Source organism: Neovison vison, chromosome 6 (genome assembly GCF_020171115.1).
Source record: "Neovison vison isolate M4711 chromosome 6, ASM_NN_V1, whole genome shotgun sequence".
Taxonomy (NCBI): Eukaryota; Metazoa; Chordata; class Mammalia; order Carnivora; family Mustelidae; genus Neogale; species Neogale vison.
In genome coordinates this window covers 61,370,020-61,389,211 of record NC_058096.1, presented here as the reverse complement: position 1 = coordinate 61,389,211, position 19,192 = coordinate 61,370,020, and the positions used below count along the sequence as shown (strand labels likewise).

At 36.1% G+C, this 19,192-nt stretch overlaps 1 protein-coding gene across 6 annotated transcripts in view; it reads left to right on the top strand.

Moving 5' to 3' along the window:
* The window catches only part of ZBTB20 (zinc finger and BTB domain containing 20), a 782,602-nt gene that overhangs the window by 358,026 nt on the left and 405,384 nt on the right, over positions 1 to 19,192 (top strand). Inside the window, exon 1 of one of the 6 annotated variants that reach the window (XM_044251422.1) lies at positions 8,419 to 8,600. The exons of the other annotated variants lie outside the window; for them this stretch is intronic. The gene's annotated coding sequence lies outside the window, so the exon portion shown is untranslated. Of the gene's footprint in view, positions 1 to 8,418; positions 8,601 to 19,192 lie in introns of those variants that run through there. 6 annotated transcript variants of the gene reach the window in all.

Below are 19,192 nucleotides of genomic sequence, written 5' to 3'. Positions count from 1 at the left end.
CTGCTACTGTTTCCACTCTTCCTTACCCTTCTTTGCCCCAGTTTCCTTATTTTCCCCCAGTCTTCTTCATACTTAGGATTGTCTGTAGCTTCTCATCTGCATGAACGTCTCTTAATTTTGATCTAAACTCGAATTCCATTTCTTAATAGTCTCTTCTATGTAGGCAGCTTCTTTGTACCAACAACTTCTCTTGACTATGTATTTTAAACAAATAAATAAAAATAAGTTAATATTTATCTACCTTGCTAATTGAAATGCTCATTGGAAGTTGGGGACTCTTTCTTTGGTGTCTTCTATAGAGTACCTGTTGCTTTGTCTTTTTAGTAAAGGTAGCAATATTTTGTTGAATTAGCAAACATTAAACACTGTACATTCCATGTATATTAGTCATCTAGCTGCCCCTCAAACATTAAAGGACTTATTTATTTAAAGCATATTAATGACACTTTTTATGCAGTCAATCTTGTATTTTTTTAACCTTCTTAAACAAAGAAACAAACCAAAAAAAAACTTCTATTTTTTAACCTTCTGAACATGATTTGATCTTCACATTATAATCCCCCAGTCATCATTATTGTATTAGTTTCCTAGGGCTGCTAAAATAAAGCACCATACACTGGGTGCCTCAAACAACAGAAATGTACTGTGTCTGATTTCTGGTGGCTGGACGACCAGAAGAAGGTTCCTTCTGAGGACTGAGAGAGAGAATCTGTCCCATGCCTCACACCTCACTTCACATGGTTTGCTAGCAGTTTTTCGTGTTCTTTGGCCTGTAGAAATATCTCCCTGATCTCTTTCTCCATCTTCATATAGTATTCTCCCTTTTTGCATGTCTAGATCCAAATCCCTCCCTTTTTACAAGGATACTATTTATATTGAATTAGGAGACTACCCTTCTCCCATATAGCCACCTCTTAACTCATTACATCTGCAATGACCCTATTTCCAAATAAGGGCACATTCTAAAATACTGGGGGTTAGAACTTCAGCTTATGAATTTAGAGGGGACAGAACTCAACCCATAAGAATTATGAGTATTATTTCTTTGTGTAAAGCTCTACCACATTGACTTCCGAGAGATTCAATCATAGGCATGTTTGCAAGGTGCACATAGCTCCCAGCCTTAGATACTTCCTCCTCTCCCCTCCCCTCTGCATCTCCTCTTCATTCAGAGATACAGGGTGGTTATTGCTTACAGTTATCAATGTGTTTTTCTCCCATTTATTGTGAATGGAGAGTCCCAATAACTTTTCCTGTATATTAAGGAAGAATATACTGGTTCCAAGTTGAAGGCTTACTGATGAGTAAAGATGAATTTGGTCAATAGTGTGTACTTTATAACATTTTTTAAAGTTTTTCAAGGACTCTATTTTCTCTTTTGTACATTGTCAACTCTGTTAAATTGAGACAGGCCTGTAAGTGAATATGAGCATGCTGGGTAATTGAAGTATTAACATATTATTTTCTCATGACAGATACAAAAACTAAAGACATGTATCTGATAAAAAAAAGAGAAATCTGATAAAAGTATTGGAAATTGAATTATCTTGACTACTAGTTGCCCAACATTTTACCCATTAATGTAGGAAAATGAGAGCTCTACATGAATCCTCTAAGGTGTGAAACCTTTGTGGAAAGTAATTATGCTTTTGTGTGATTTGTATAGTGTCTATCATACTAAAAACATTCAATAAATATAATACTAGCATAGAATTGTGTTGAAGTCAAATGCTGTGAGTGGGTAAGGAAATGTGCACATTCAGGTTTTAGCAGGTGGTCCTCCTAAGCAGAATGTGGGGCTTGTACCCCCAGGTGCAGACCTACCAGGAATGGTCCATGTGGTTCTCAGGCACCATGCTGATGAGCCACCCACTGTGGCAGATTCCAGTTTTGGCAGGCATAGTCAAATCGGCACTTTGATCCTTGGAGTGGCTTCTGCTACAACGAGTGCCTCTGTTTGGTTTACCCCTCCCTTTGGTCACTACTGTGCCCACCTGGCACTATAGGACAAAAAAATGAGAGGTGGGAGGGGGTTGTGAGGGGACACTTCAGATACACAGCTCTGCCAAGTATGAAAAGCTGCTTAAACAGTTCTGGTTCTGCAAACACATGTGTAAAATTTCTGCCAACCCATTATGAATATATTTTATTTTCTATATTATTCAACAGTCTGCTAAAAATCACTTTCCTTGATTCTGTTTTCTCATTCCTGGAGTCTAGGATCTACCATAAAAATACAGCCACACAAATAAAAGATTTTCTCCCATTCTTTTAATAGTCTCCTTAAGTATCTGAACATGCTTGGAAATGTTTACTGCATTTTATGCTTCAATATTTTAAAATCAATTCCTCTGCTATATTTTAAAATCAATGTTAGTGGCTTGATGATATTGGTCAAAATTTTTACAGTGTATGAAATTTGTGTTGAAAGTTTGAATAGATTATGCAGTAGTTTCTCCATTGCAGTACAGTGGTGGAAAATGTAAACATGACTATACCCATTTTAGATCTGAAAAAGTAGAGACACTGAGGAGCTAACTATGTTATTTACAGGATGTTAGTGTCAGCCAATTGTGTCATTCAGATATTCTGGAATTTGGGTTTTAGCCTATGCTCTATGAGATGATCAAAATACTCAATCCACATTATGTTCATAATGTCTTTTGGGTGGGTAATGTGGGTAAGAAGACAGATACTTGAGGGGTGCCTGAGTGGCTCAGTTAGTTAAATGACTGATTTTTTAAAAATATTTTATTTATTTATTTGAGAGAGAGGGAGAGAGAGCAAGAGCACAAGTGGGGAGAATGTCAGAGGGAGAAGCAGACTCTCCACTGAGCTGGGAGCCTGATGCAGGACTCCATCCCAGGACTATGGGACTCGATCCTGAGACTCTGCAATCATGACCTGAGCTGAAGGCAGTTGCTTAACCAACTGAGCCACCCAGGCGCCCCTAAATGACTGATTCTTTGGCACAGGTCATGATCTCAGGGTTGTGAGATCAAGCCCTGCACTGGCTCCACATCTGCTTGAGGATTCTCTTACCCACCCTCCACCCCTCCCTCTTGCACTCTCTCTCTCTCTCTTTCTCAAATAAATAAAGAAATCTTTTTTTAAAAAAAAGACAGAAAATTGAGACATAAGAGGATATTCAATGACTTGTAGCAAATCACATAGCAAGGTCACAGGTAAGCTGATAAGATCTTGGACTCCTTCACTCTGTGTACTGGCCATGACTAGTTCTCTGACAAGAAACATTTTCTCCTTCATGGAATCCCAATTTTCACATTTGTAAAGGTTGGAGGTTTTCACCAAGAAACCAATGCCTCAAGGGACTAGGAACTTCTGAAAAAATTTAAGGTTTTTAACCTCAGCCTAAGTACAGCCTAATATATTGATCAGCATTGAACAATTTCAGAATGTTAGAATTCTAAAATTTTTGCTTAGACAGAAATCTAAATTTAAAACGGAAAGTAAATCATCTTTCCCCCTCCTTTGTCATCTAGTTGTCACTTAGAAAACACTTAGGTATTAAGTACTTATATATGTATGCAAAAATGTGTAAATTTGTAAACTATAAGATTTATGGGATTTATTTGGGAAAAGGTTATAAAAAAATAGCATCTACTTTGAGATGTTTCTGTAATAACTTCCAGTTGTCATCATTTTTTACCAGAAGATTCAATTTCCAATATGAGGCTGGTGACTGAAGCAGTTAGTAAGGAAGCATGGACCAACCAGGCCAAAATTTTACTAAGTCATCGTTACCAATATAGGAAAAGAGCACATGAAGTAGTTTTCCATACTTCATTTTTCTACCAATTGAGATTCCCAGTTGAGAGATGAGCAGATTCTAGAAAGATCTAGCTGCCCAGGTTAGTGAGGAGCAGGCAGTCCTTATGCTCACTAACTCGTCTGCTAGATTTCCTATACAAACCTGATCTTAGCCAGAAACCATAGGCTAAAGACCAATAATACAGGGTCTAAGCAGCCCTTTACCTCAAAGAAATCCCCAAGGAGAGACTTTACATACACATTTGAGTAAGTGAGAAGAGCCTTCGTGAAGCCCCTCCAACAACTCCACCATGAAGAAATACTCCATGTCACCTAGAACGAGCTTTATCACCATCAACAAATGTGTTCCAGTAATATTTCCAGGAAATGGAGATGGCTGGACTTAATCAAGGGCCAAGAGAAAAGAAAATATGTGAGAGGGCACCAGAGCCTGGAGTTGGAGAATGCTGATAGTTAGCAGCATTGGGTTATGTGAGGAGAGCGAATGATTGAATGATTGTGCTGAGTGCTGGCTTCCCCAGTGAATGCCAAATAAGGTTTTCCCATCTCTATGAAAGAAAATGTAATATTGTATTAATCACTTGGAAAAGTAAGAATTTTTTTTTCTATTATTAACTGGTAAACTTCCGTGTCATCTATTTTTCTGTCAGCTGTTTTCTTAAACATAACCATTCAGCTATATTATAAACATTCTCAAAGGAAATTCTGCCAGATTACCAACTCCGATTTGCATTAGCTAAGACTTATTTACATTTATTGTCTAAGGCAAGCTTGGATAATTTATGTGTTATTTGGTCCAGAAATAGTAAATCTTAGTCATATCTGCTAAGTTTAACTCTGGATACTTGAAATGCCATATATTGTGTACATATTCAGAGCTAGTTTCTATGCTATGTACCTTATATACATTATTTCCTTTAATTTTCCCTAACAAACCATTTTAGAGATGAGAAAATTGAGCCTCAGAAAACCTAAATAATTTGGGAGGACCTCCCACTAGTAATTGGCCAAGCTAGGATCCAAACATAAGCCTTTCTGACTCAAAGTCTTCTCCATCTTTTTATTTTTTAATTTTTAAAAAAAAAATTATTAATTTTTTTCTCACTATAGCATATCCCCTCCCCAATGTCCACCACCCAGCCAACGCATCCCTCCTACTCCTCTCCCCCTCTAGCAACCCTCAGTTTGTTTCCTGAGATTAAGAGTCTCTTATGGTTTGTCTCCCTCTCTGGCTTCATCTTGTTTCATTTTTTCCCTCCCTTCCTCTATGACTTTCTGTCTCATTTCTCAAATTCCTCATATCAGTGAGATCATATGATAATTGTCTTTCTTCTCTGATTGACTTATTTTGCTTAGCATAATACCCTCTAGTTCCACTCAGCATCAGGGAAATATAAATCAAAACCACAGTGAGATACCACCTCACACAGTCAGAATGACTAAAATTAACCAGTCAGGAAAAGACAGGTGTTGGCGAGGATGCAGAGAAAGGGGAACCCTTCTACACTGTTGGTAGAAATGCAAGCTGGTGCAGCCATTCTGGAAAATGGTATGGAGGTTCCTCAAAAAGTTGAAAGTAGAGCTACCCTATGGCCCAGCAATTGCACACTACTGGGTATTTACCCTAAAGATACAAAGGTAGTGAAGCCAAACTATGGAAAGAGTAGGTGCCTAGATATCCATCAACAGATAAATGGATAAAGAAGATGTGGTGTGTACACACACACACACACACACACACACACACACACACACACACACGGGAATACTATGCAGCCATCAAAAATGAAATCTTGCCATTTGCAACAAAATGAATGGAAAGCTCCCCTCTTTTTTGCCACTCACTCAATCTGCTCGTAAAAATGGAGAAGATTCTGAATTACCTTCTAGGAGTCTGTTGAGTTTTAATAAGGGAGAAGGGGGCTGCCATAGCATATGGTTTTGTGGTGCTAGTTTTAAATTGCATAAAAATACCTATTCAAGCTTGTTGTCAGTTAATCTTTCAGTGCAGCCTACATGCCTGTTGATACCATAAACACTATTTTCTAAGTCTTCTTTTGTGAGACATGCCTCACAGTAGATACAGTTTAGCTTAATTCTCAAATTAAGCTCAATACCACCTAATTTTGCTAGATTAAAAATAACATAAGCCTACATGTGACTATGTAACTATAAGGTAATGGAGCTGATTTTTGGTGGGTATTACTGGCACTGGTCTGCTAATTTAGAATGAATCCATATAGTACATATCCAGATCCACTATTATTGAGTTTCATAACCTGTTAAATGGAGATGATACTAGTACCCGACTTTATATATTATTGTGAAGATTAAATGAGATAATATATATAAAATTCTTAGATCAGTTCCTAACAAATAACAAGCACTCAATGAGGAATAACTATTACTATATATGAACATTATAGGAATAAAAATCAAACAATTGCTGGTAAGTATGTGATACATAGCAGGTGCTCAATAAATATGTGTTGAATGGATTAATACATTGTGTCAGTTCTTCAAACCGGCTCTGTGTTACTTATCTATGGTAAATGCAGTATTCCACTTCACATTGTTGAATTTAATATAAAATAAGATGTTAAATGTCTTTAAGAATTATACACAGTTTGCCGGAGCATTTATTGATTCTGAAAGAACCTTTCTTGGTTCTTGGGAGGTTGGGGGGATCATTTCTTTTCCTCAGAATTTTCACCCATAGTACTATATAGCATACCTTTTGTTACTAGAGTTATATGTGTGACCACTAAATAGATATAGATTTCCCCCCTTCCTTTAATGGTCATGCGGATATGATTTATCTTATGGTACAATGAAAACAGAAGCTGTATAAGTATGTACAGTAAAACAAGATAAATGGCCTGGAAGGAACAAAAAGGCGATGTGTGTTGTGAATGCTTGTCTGACCCAACTGAAACTCACCAAAACTAACACACTGAAAGTAAGATATATATTATCACTGTTTGTTCTAGTCCTGGAGATGCTGCATACTTTTCTGGTGGTATCCAGATATTATAGTTTGGGGACGCATTTTTTTCTTAGGAAATTTATTTTGAAATCCTGAAGTGTTTACTGTTATGGATCTGAAATTGTCGTGCTTTAAGTACCAGTTTCTAACTGGTCTAATTCCACTAAGAGTTTTAGAAAGGATCCAAATGTTTGTCTTTCCCTAGAATATTCTTCCTACCAATGATATTCCCACTCTACCTTTCAGCTAGTCCATGTATTGCTTCCAGTGGCTCTGCCTCCTACTTCTGTGTATATTTGTGTTATGGCTCCTGCTATATTGTATTCTTGTGTTTTCTGTTTAGATATGCTCCTTCTCTTTTAGAGTCTAGTGACTAAATTTTGAGCTTCTTGAAGACAAGGGCTGTGTGTGTGTTTGTTTTTAATCTCTGGATACACTGTATTACTTAGTAGTTTCTGGAATAAAGTAGGTATTCAATAAATATGCATCCAATAAATTAATGAAGGTGCAATCATACACATACACACACACACATTAGATCAGGGTCATGAATAAAATTTCCTACGTGTATTTCTCAGCTGCTTGTGAATGTTTTAACTCGCTTATGAACAGATCAGTATGTTTCTGAGTTCTCTAGTCACATTAAGGGAAATTTTCTAATTTTTGAAAAATACCTGTTTTTACCTATTCATATTCTTTGTTTTTACTCTGAGCATTCTTTTGCACGTGGACTCAAGTGTGCTGTCAAGTACTGATTACTTGGTTGAACCACACAGTGTTACGAATCTTTATTTTTATTTGCACACTATTTGGTGGCTTTGTTCAAACACATTATCTGTATGTTTAAAAAAAAATATACAGATTGTGTCACTTTGCTGGAAAACTCTTACTTCCATAAAAAATTCTCAGCATTTTATACAGAGGTTGGCATATAGTTGGGATTCAATAAATGTTTGTGGAATGCATGAATAAATCAGCCATTATTATTAACTGTTGTAAAGAGGAGGTATGAAATTTCTTTTAAAGAAACGAAAGGAAATGCCCAGCAGGGTAAGAGTGAGTAAAAGTGAATCTGACTCTCATAATTCTTACCTCTGTGTTTCTGGACTGTTACACGGGCTCACTGAGAAGTGCCTTATATGTTTGATTTCTCAACTTCACCCTGCAGTTAACTTTTGCAATCTGGAGGCTAGAGACCTCTTTTGTAAATGTTGTCTGTCTGAACTGCGTTGGCACCAAGGAGGCCTTAGCAGATAAAGTGGAAGAACATATGGCTCCCATCTGAATACAAATCGGTGGACATAACGTGGTAATTCAGCTGAGATGTCCTCTATATTGTAAACTGAAAGAGTATGATTAGAGGTGTTTATAAACGGCGTCTGATTTCCCCCCACACACCCCTCCCCACCCCCTTCCACTGTAGTTTTATCGGCCTGAATCATAGCCATCCAGCGTTCTGGTCTCACTGCGTTATTTGTTAAAATGGCCAGTGTGAGGAATTATTAATTAAAGCTAACAAATCACCCTGACGAGCTGTGCCCTGGCATGGCTGAAGGTTGATTGGCGAAAGTGTTCTCCTTTGGAGAAAAGACTTTTTGTGCTCGTGACGCAGTCAGGGACGGATTATTGAATATGCAAGTTAGAAGAAAAATCACAGGACAAGCAAATTGAGTATTTACTGGCAAATAATTGCTCTCCTAAGCTGTGGCTCTCTTCCTAAATTCTTAACATTCCCGAGGGTTAGAAAGAAACACAGAAAAATGCATCGGTACAGAGTACATTTCAAAAAAAATACATAGACTGATGTTTCAGACTTGTGCAGGTAAGTGTGATTGTGTGTGCATGGAAAGTGAAAGAGCAAGGGGATGCAAGGGAAAGATGGGGGTAGTTTTTAATTCGGTGGGTTTTTGAAAATCAGTTTGTTGTTTATTGAAATACTGCTCGGCGTATATCTAAGTTGACTGAGAATTTAGTTTCAGTGCTGCATTTACTGTGAAAGTTGGAGAAACGAGAGAGAGAGGGTTTTCTCAGAGTTACTTTATGTCTTTATCAGCAGAAGGATATGTTAATGTTTTGCCCCAATAATAGTTATAAAATTTGCTTGGTTATTTGTGGATATATGTATAAAATTGCCTTCTGAGTTAGGGTTCTTTAGTTATTCTCAACATTTAAATATGACCGGTTTTAACAGTGTCCCAAACACATTTGGATACAACTATTGCATTTATTTTTCCAAGTAAACTCGATTTTCCATTTGCACCAAGCTAGTCCTTGTTCAGAATTTCGAAAGGGACATTACAGTTCTGAAATAGTTACTTAAATTTCAGGCTTCTGTAATAACAAACGTGTCCTTATTATCAATTGTGTGGTCTTTTTATCTGAAATGTTGATCAGATTACTAGGTTTTGTGGACCTTGTGAAGTAAGTGAGAGGAGTTTAGAGACTATTTCAAAACCAAACTAGAACACATCAAAATGTTAAGTGTGGAAATGAAAGCTCATTCTATGTATAAAATATGGACAGTAAGAAACAGAGATACTTTCCTAAGTACAGCTAGGTTATGTGAACAGCATTATCAAAACATTCGTATCCACTGAAGATGAATTTCATATTCTGAAAAACCTAGAAAATATGCTTTCATTGACAACAAGCTGTTTTTGAAATGAGAATAATTGGCTGGTGAAATAGCATTTTAGAAGTATGAATAACATGGATTTAAAACAAAGGCATAAACATAATTTAAACTAAATTAGCTAATTAATAATTGCAAAGTGCTTTAACAATAAAACATCTACTGATAGTAATAATAGTCAGAATAATAATAAAAATGGAAAATCTGGCAATCACCCAGAATTTAGATCAGATGACTCATAAAGTTTTAGAGAATCAGAAATTTAAAATATAAATATATAAAACTTATATTTTACCTTCTAATCTGTTCCTTGAACCATGTGATATTATGCTGGTCAGGATTTTTCCTTACTATATCCTACTTTACTAAAAAGTGTAGTTTATCTTAGTATAGAGTAGAGCTCATAAGAAAGTTTAGAAAATATATATTTTTTAAGGTTTATTTCCCACTGGATAACATTCTGTCCTCGGTTTTCCTCCTTAAAGTTTCTTGTGACTATTTGAGGGCACAATTTGGTCCATTATTTTGAAATAGCAAAGGGGGCATTTAAAGCATATGTTCAGAGACTAAACCATCTGCCGGTTTTATTATGAATACCACAGAATTATGAGGACTTGGAAAGGCTCAAAAATTGAACCAGAGTTCTATTTAAGATTTAAAAAAAAAAAAAAAAAAAAAACCCCTACAGCACCTTGATTTTAAAAAGTGTTTTGCAACCACTTACTTTTGCTAAGTATTTTCATTAGTCTTCTATAGGAGAATAGTATCATTACACCCTTTTGGTATATGAGGAATGCATGGCAAAATGTAGTTGAGTGACATGAACCTATGAAAATGTAATGATAATATTTTCTCTCTGATTTAACCCACTAAATTTAAGTGCCTTTTGGAATTTGGGGTGGACTTGTCAATAGTGAAACTTCCAGTGAATAGGAGAAACATAAAATGGTGACTGCTGGAACAAAAATGAAGTCCAGCTGCTAGCTTCTGGACTATCTACAAATGAGTTGCAAGAGACATGGAGAGGTCAGACTAAAGAGCACTTCTGTAATCCAATTGTGATGTAATGGAAGTATGAATCAGCTATTGGTTGCCCATGCTGGGGGGAGCCCGCTCGCCCCAAAATGAGCATAACTTGACATTATTCCAGGGTATTACTATATTCCAACATTGCTTCAAGATGGTGTCTGGAAGGATATGAGATCTAGAAATTAATACAAGAACAAAAATCACATTTAAATCCCAAATATAATAGTATTTCAGCCCAGAGCCATCACATAAAGACAAATCAAGATGAGTAGCATCGTGCCCAGTTAAAGTTCTAACTAGTGCCCAGTTAAAGTTCTCTTAACTTTGCCTAAATTTCACTAAAATCAGTCTGAGGCTAGCTGGATCATTATTAGAGGAAATGTAAAAAATAGACCAGCTTGACAATGAGCTTTCAGTGTTGAGATGACTTATCCTTCTTTGTTGCTTTAATGAAAAGTATTTAATTAAAGAAAATAATGGAGGCAAAGGACTGAGGTGTTTGAAGTGTCTAAGTAAAATGTGTGTATGTGTGTGTAAAATACATGTAAGGAAATAATTCAGGTACACATATTATTTCATGTATACATATGTAATTTCTTAAAAGTATTTTCAGAATTGTGCACTTTGTTAGACTGGTTAAGCCCAGGACTGTTTCTTATACAGTCAGTCTAAAGACTGAACACACATATTTTAACATACCTATAGTTGGCTTTCAGTATTTGAAGGATGTCAGATTTAATGATCTGTTGCTGAGAATACCTATGTTGAATTTTATATGGATTTTTCTCTTAGAGGTGTTTTCATTTTATGCCTCCCTAAATTGCAATCCTGAAAGTAATCAAGTGAATCTATTAGCCCAAAGACTACAAAATGTACAAAATGTCTCTATTATTTCAGGAGCTTAGTTTTTATTTTATATTTTGGGTGAGTTTTATATATATTTATACCTAAAACACACATACACTTTTTGTTTTGTTTTCTTCATTTCTTTCTGCCACCTTATTCCAATGAGGGAGTTAAAATGGCTGACAAAGGAAACGAAACAGATAGTACAATGAAATACATGAATTAGAAGTAGGTAAGAAAAATAAACAAAATAAAACCATAAACAAGGGCAAGGACATAAAAGTGGAGTCAGGAGTAAAGTCAATGTACAAATTACATTCAGTGAAGTGTTATACATTTGCCTTTAAACTTCTTTGCAGCCAAGACAAAGAGAAAACCATGACCCGTCATGCAATTTACAACATTCATAAGAATAATAAAATAATTTCCATCTTTCATTACTAAAGCTCTTAAAAAATGACAAACTCTGAGTGTTTGGGAGCTTAGTGGTAAGACATCTCCCATAGAAAATAATTAGAGGCTGCAGAGACCTAAAGGTCAAGGCAAAAGCAGAAGCCATACCTTCCCTGGGACATGTGTGGAGGAATACACTAATCTCCTTTCAATCCCAGGGGATAAATTTCAGTGTGGGGTGGGAGAGGAGCTACTATTAGTGCAGTGATGTTACCAAGACCAAGATCTTCTGGCAAATTAGGAGTTAATAATGTATATATTTTAAGAGTAAACCAAGGATTTAGAAGGCATCCACATTTATAAAAGCCATTAAAATGAATTTTACCAAGTAAACCTCTAGAATCAACATTGCTTCCCTGAGTGGATCAAGAAACAATGCTGCACCGCTGCCATACTTCTGCTTTTCCTTTAAGCACCCTGCCAGAGTTTGTCAAGTTTTAAAAAGAACCCTTTCTAGCTTAAACGTAATGTTCCTTGCCCTTGCATCCTCCCTTGGTTCATTTTCAGAAGTTTTAGCAAACTGCTTGATCTTTTCACAGGTAAATTTGATAGTTGAGTCACATTGAATAGGCCAGTCTTTTCTCCATATTGAAAAGGGGAAGCATAAGGGTTTTGGTTTTTTTTCTTTTGTTTTTGTTTTTGTTTTTGTTTTTCACATTATCTTTGTAACCCAATCCACAGTAAGTTGTCCAAGGAGCACCTGTATAAGAATTTCCTAGGCTGCTTGTCAAAATGAAGATTCCTGGGCCTTGTTCCAGAATTTCTAAATTAGAAGCTCTGAAGAGGGAGTCTGGAGGTCTAGAATTTAGAAAGCTACCCAGCTTAGTAATGCACAGTCAAGTTTGAAAACCACTGTTTGAAGATTTTGACTTTAAAATTTCTGGTGTATGAACATAAAATGGTACGATTTCTATGCCACAGTTTATGAGAGTTTTTATATTAACGCTAAGACACTAATCCATGTTCAGTAATATGTGATGGTGGCCTTGCTGATGAAACAGAAAGATCAAGCTTAGAAAAACTCTGCTTTTGTTTGACCCTTTAAGTCATATCTCAGGATTGTATAAAACATTTTTTAAAGTTTTTAACTATCCTTTATTGAAAACTACTATATTAAGTCATTATAGATTGTCATTGTATACTAAGTCATATGTTGAGTCTGGGTACTAGAGATACACAACGAATAGGAATGAGAAAGTCATTTGCCTGAAAAAAAACTCAAAATCTAGGATCACTTACTAGAATATTATCTTCTGCATAGTAGGGAATTACCACATAATCTCCTCTTGAGTAAAACTCAAGATATTCATTGTATTGTAGCAGTATAATTATACATTTGCTAATAGCAATTTCACATAGTAGGATTTTGCTACAATTTGGAAGCTGTAAAACAAAATTAAACCTTTTAGGGTCTTCCATCTTCCCTCTCAGCCGGAAACTGTATCCTTCAAGACTGGGATGGGAGGTATCACTGGGACCTTCTAATTCCATTTGTATCATCATCACCCAGTGATCTGCCATTACTGTCCTCTTTGAGAGGAGGTGTTAGTAAATGTGCCTAATAATAGGAAAACTTAACTACCTCTTTCCAATTTCCCTCTAGGGGCTCAGCTGACTTGTAGGAAATGCTGGCGTCTCTGTGACAGCAGCCTCCATAGTTGGTAGGTAGGGCAAAATATAGGGATTCTCAAGCTGCTCTCAGCTAGTACTCGGTAGCTCCAGGAACTGGGTATCGGTAGGCTAGCAGGGACATACTGTACATGAAGGAATTTGGTAGTTGGTCTGAAGAACAGGATGAGAACTTGCAATTTCATTGCTGATTCATGTTTTTCTGGAAAAGTACTGAAAACACCCACCCCTTTTATTATTTCCAGAACAATATGAGAAATATTGTGAGAACTTCTGTATCTCTTTCTTTTTTAAAAAACATGTACTTCTTGAATATTCAGCACCATGTTCTTTTCTAGGAACTTGAGATACAGTGGTGAATAAAATAAAGTTTATACCTTCATGAAGTTTATATTAGGGAATATAGTATATTAGGGATAGAAAGTAAAATTGCTAAATATAAAATGTATAGTAATATAAAGATAAAAACATGCTTCATTTTTGATACTTGCCTCCTTGCATTTGCCATGACTTCCAATTATATTCATGATATTTCATAATGGGTTTTATGAATGTGTGTGTGTGTGTGTGTGTGCACGCATGTGTGTACCTTAATGCATTTATAAACTTTTATGGTAACAGACCAGTCATTTCAAGATACTCCTTGTTGTGGGAAGCACTTTTTCATGGAGACCTGCACTTAATGTAGAGGAAGAAACAAGACACGTGCAAGGACCAAAAAGTGTGCAGTCAACCACAAGATTATTCTTTTTCATTTTTTTGCTTGTTTGTGTGAGTGTGTATGTGTGTGTGTGTGTGTGTGTGTGTTCTGGGTTGTTTGTTTATATTTCAATGAACTGAATGCAAGTCAGCCTAGATGCCCAGGGGTCTAAGATAGTATTCACAGGACTAAAGGTAGGTGAAAAACAGTTACCAGTAGTATGTGGGTTTCATAAAGTTCTGTGGAGGACAGAGTAAAGAGTACCATCCTAGAATAGATCAGAAAGTAGAGCAACTACAAAGATTTCCCAGCAGGAATCATTATTTAACAGAGACTAACAACCTAATAGTTAAACAAAACACAAAGAATTTTTTAAAGTTAAGTTCTAGTTTTTTACATGCTCACCTAAGTACCATATGCCCTTGGTGAAAATATTTTAGGCAATTGGACAACGTATTTTCTTAAAAGGAGGTTGGGAAGGGAAATCACCTGTTAACTCAGCACTTAGAGAAACCATTGTTAACATTCATCAGATACTTTTTTGAACATGTATTATGTTCTAGGGTTATGCCAACCAGCCACTGTCTTCTCAGAAGGGAGCATTTTAATTAGCAGGCAGTAGGAATAGCAGCAACTCAAATTTTAAGTCCTGTTAGCTGTCTTCAGATTTGGGCTTATGAACCAGCTGAGTCCCAGTTCTAGTTGTTGTAGACAGAACAGCACAAATGCGGTATTCTTGGCCACGCACATCATAACATCTGCTATTACGCACACCTAATGTAAGTATGAGAGACAGACTCATTGGGTTCAAAGTATGGCTCTGCTTCTTCTCTATCTGTGTGATCTTGGGCAGGTTATTTGACCTCTCTGTGTCTCAGCATCCTTCTCTGTTAAATTGGATTATTAATAGTATATACCTCATGAGATATTTTGAGAAATGAATAAAATAATGCACATAAAGTGTTAATCACAGTACTTGGCACATAGTAAAGTATTCAACAAATGGTATCATTATTATGATGCTAATTACTATTATTATTATTATTATTACTATTATAGTTATTATCATTACCAAGGAAACTTGCCAAAAATTTATTTTGTCCAGTGCAACTCTTATTATCACTACTGACAAAACAACTCAAAACACATTTCCTACTGGGGGTAGGTCAGAGATATCATCTTTGAGACACACATTAAGAATCTGGGTTTATAGCTGACAATTATAATTTAGCTCAGTAGATAAATGACATTATGCAGACTAATTTTCTGTTTCTAGGTAGAAATGATGGTTAAATCTGCCTTAACTGACCTTCATGTTACAGATTTTGTTTCAACAATTTGCGACTAACTAGGTTTGTTTTATTAAAAGAAAATTTTAACTCTAGAGCTCATGTTTTTCACATGGTTCTACATTTCTTTAGACCATCAGTGACTGAAAAGGATGAGAAATACGATTTTAGCTAAAGAGGCATCTTCGGGAAGGAAAAGATTCTACATTGTAGACCTGTATTTTAACATGATAGCGAACAGATACCTAGCCTAGAATGGGTCACATAGTAGGTGCTTAAAGAATGTTTTAAGTTGAGTTACATTTAAAAAGAAAAGTCATGTGAATGTCAGTGTAGATGTTCTGTGGAAGTGTAAATGATTTTAAGAGAATGATGACACAGTGGAATAACATTGTATGAGAACAAAGCCGTGGTGTGAAATCTTGACAACACATTGTGGTAACTTTCTAAAACTGTAAGCTTGCCTGCAGGCAGAACTACATAGTGAAAAGGACATAGGTTCTGTAGTTGCACAGCCATGTTTTTGGTTAGCACCTCCACCGTTCAAATCATGTGCCCGTGGATATGCTATTTCTTGTGTCTAAGACCTCAAATGGAAAATGGAGCATTAATGGCCTCATTACATAGTATGTGTGTACAATGCCTACCAGAGTTCTTGGAACATAATAGATACTCAGTAGATGATATCCATTAATGACAGCAATAAAAACAAGATGACATAAAAGCCCTGGGTGCACTGAATAGAACCTCATCATATATATGTGTGTCTGTGTGTGTATATATCTCTGTGTACCTATATGTAATTCATACTTATTAGCATGAAAATACTAATACTTAAAATTGTCTTGCTTAATGTTTGACGCACAGTAGGAACTCTGTGAGTAAACTTTACCTGTTTAAATGCCTTGATGCAAAGATTTGCTTTAGCTATTCTAGTTAAGTGAAAACAGTTCAAAAATCTAAAACTAACTTTATCTTCTGGAAAAAAAATAAGAATAAAAGCAAAAGCGACCAAAGGATTTGTTACTAAAATAGTCAAATAATTTGGTCTTGTTGACAATAAAGAGCAGGGATAGCACTCCACTTCAAGTGGAAGAAAAAGTGAATTAATCTGAGAAACTCTTAGTTGACCCCTAATTTGAATAGTATTAATTGGAAGTATTTTAAAGATCAAAAGGCTATTATTGCTCATTGCAGTGGTAGCTACATATGGAAAATGGCTGCAGAGATTCACAATACAAAAATAGTTCATTGCTAAATTCGAAATTCTGTTAATGTCACAAACAGTGGGATGTGAAACACAAATGAATTGTGATGACAGTTGAGTCCCAAGCTGCCTATTTTTTTCCCTCTGAGCTGCCCATATTTGGTTTTATATTTTCCTCAGTCCTGATTTAACCCATCAATATTTGTATTTTCTGAAGCTAGCACCACCTTGGCACATCCACTTAAGGATTTTATTCCTAAATGCTTCTCAGTTCCTAGGAATTTTGCTCTCACTGCTTTTTCTTCCCTCAGGTATGTATTCTTGAATCCATATCTCTCACCTCAGAGTCAGAGTTTTGATCACTTCACAGTCTTCTAGGACTTGATATTGCTCTTTATTCCACCATTTCTTGCAGGTGTTGCAAGTTTCCTTCCAGTCTTCTTTATCTGCAGGGCAGATTTCTTCTCCATGTTGCTTTGACTTGGGGACACTTCCTGTCGTCCTGATCATCTGCATTCATTTTCTACCATACCTTTAAGAGACCTGGTTTTCTAAATGTCACTCTTATCTTTTATGGTTAAAGGTCTTTATGATACCAGATTTGAGGGAACAAAACCAGATACACTATTTTATGAACTGAATAAAGCCCCCTTTTAAGTGCAGCAATTCCATATAACCATAAGTTAGCTTGACTTTTGGGAAATGTCACTTAAAAAAAAAAAAAAACTTTAAAGAGTATTGTTAAAATGACTAACTTATTTCAACTTAATGGATTTTGTAGCATGAATAGCAGATCTACCTTCCAGAGCAATAGTCCTGGTTAAATATGTTTATCTGGATTTTACTTCAGGCAGCAATTTTGCTGCCTTTTACTGAGTGACCTCTCCATACCAAACATTTTACATTTAATTCTTAAAATAATCCTGTGAAATAGGTACCATTATCTTTACCTAATAGTTAAGAAAACATCAACCTAGAGAGGTTAATTGACTTATTAAAGGGTGGAAATAGGATACAAACCTGAGGTTCTAAGACTCTAAAATCCATCCTTTCCCCATTACCAAATGCTTATGCCTGGTTTTATGTTTACCTTATTGGTAGTGGGAAAGAAGTTTGTAGTATAATTTAATTGGGTGCATGGCCAGTTTCATCAAAGCAAAACAAAGTGAGATTTTACTGGGTTATCATTTTAATGGAACTATGAACCTAGGGCTCTGGGTTCACTGGATCTCCAAAAGGGTAAAGCACAGGAGTCCAGGCAGGTTTCTTTCCTGCCTCCTTTGGTTTTAGGAGACAGGTTGTAACTAGTTCTCATGGATCAGGGTGTCCGACTTCCCATGAAAGACTTTCTGTGTCTTGTTCTCATCTTTTTCTCCAGAATTAAAATCTGCTTATTCTTCCCAACAATTTTATTCTGTAGACCTTTTCCCACCAACTTTCTGGAAGGATTAGTAGTACTAAAAGTAGTAGTACTAGTAGTATTTAGTATAAAGCAAACATTTAAAACATTTTTTTAAATTTCTTTAAAAAGATTTTTTTTCCAATTTATTTATTTTCAGAAAAACAGTATTCATTATTTTTTCACCACACCCAGTGCTCCATGCAAGCTGTGCCCTCTATAATACCCACCACCTGGTACCCCAACCTCCCCATTTAAAACATTTTAATCCATTTATCACCATTCTATACGTTTCTCTTATGAGGAATGAATATCATTCTACTTATAGATGTCTCATACAGTTTACAACTTGGAAAATATATACCAAAAAAAAATATATATATATATAGCACATTGTTTTCCCTTAAGTTCACTGAAAATAGAAATATATAATTTAGCAATGTTTTCCACATACAGTAAAGCAGTGGTAGGACTACCTTTCAGATTGAGAACCTTTATTTTCCAGGGTAGTACCCAGGCCTGCTTTTCTTTTCTTTATTTTAAGATTTTATTTATTCATTTATTTTGGAGAGAGAGTAAAAGAGAGAGAATAGGGAGAGAGGCAGAGGAGGAGGAAGAGGGACAAGCAGACTCCCTGCTGAGCATGAGCCCACTGCTGGGGTCCATTTCACAGGGCCCTGAGATCAGGACCTAAGCCAAAACCGAGAGTTAGAGGCTTAACCAACTGAGCCACCCAGGTGCCCCATAAACCTAATTTTGCACTTGTGCAGTCTGACCAGTGAGTACCAGTTTGCTCTCTAAGGCCCAAAAACCTTACTTTAACAGGGACTTAGGGCTTGTAAAGATTGGCTGAGTTTATCACTTTACCACAACCACTTAACTTCATCTGGGTCCAGTCTTCTAAGAGAAGCTCCTGAAGTTTCCCTAGAATTTAGGGTAATATTCTAACACAAGAAAGAAAGAGAGAAAGAGAGAGAGAAAAAGAGAAAGAGAGAGAACAAAAAAAAAAGAAAAGAAACTAACACAAAAAAAACATGGAACCATCTTTCTTCAAATACTTCCCTGAAAGAAAATAGACAAACTTTATTATATGATGCTGAATTTTGGATTATACATCATGGGTTTTTCCTGGGCTGTATCTTTCATATTCACCTTTCCTCCAGTGGCAATGAACGTTTCAATATCCTTCTCTCAAATTTGAGCCATTGTAGTTTCGATTTGTGTCTGTGC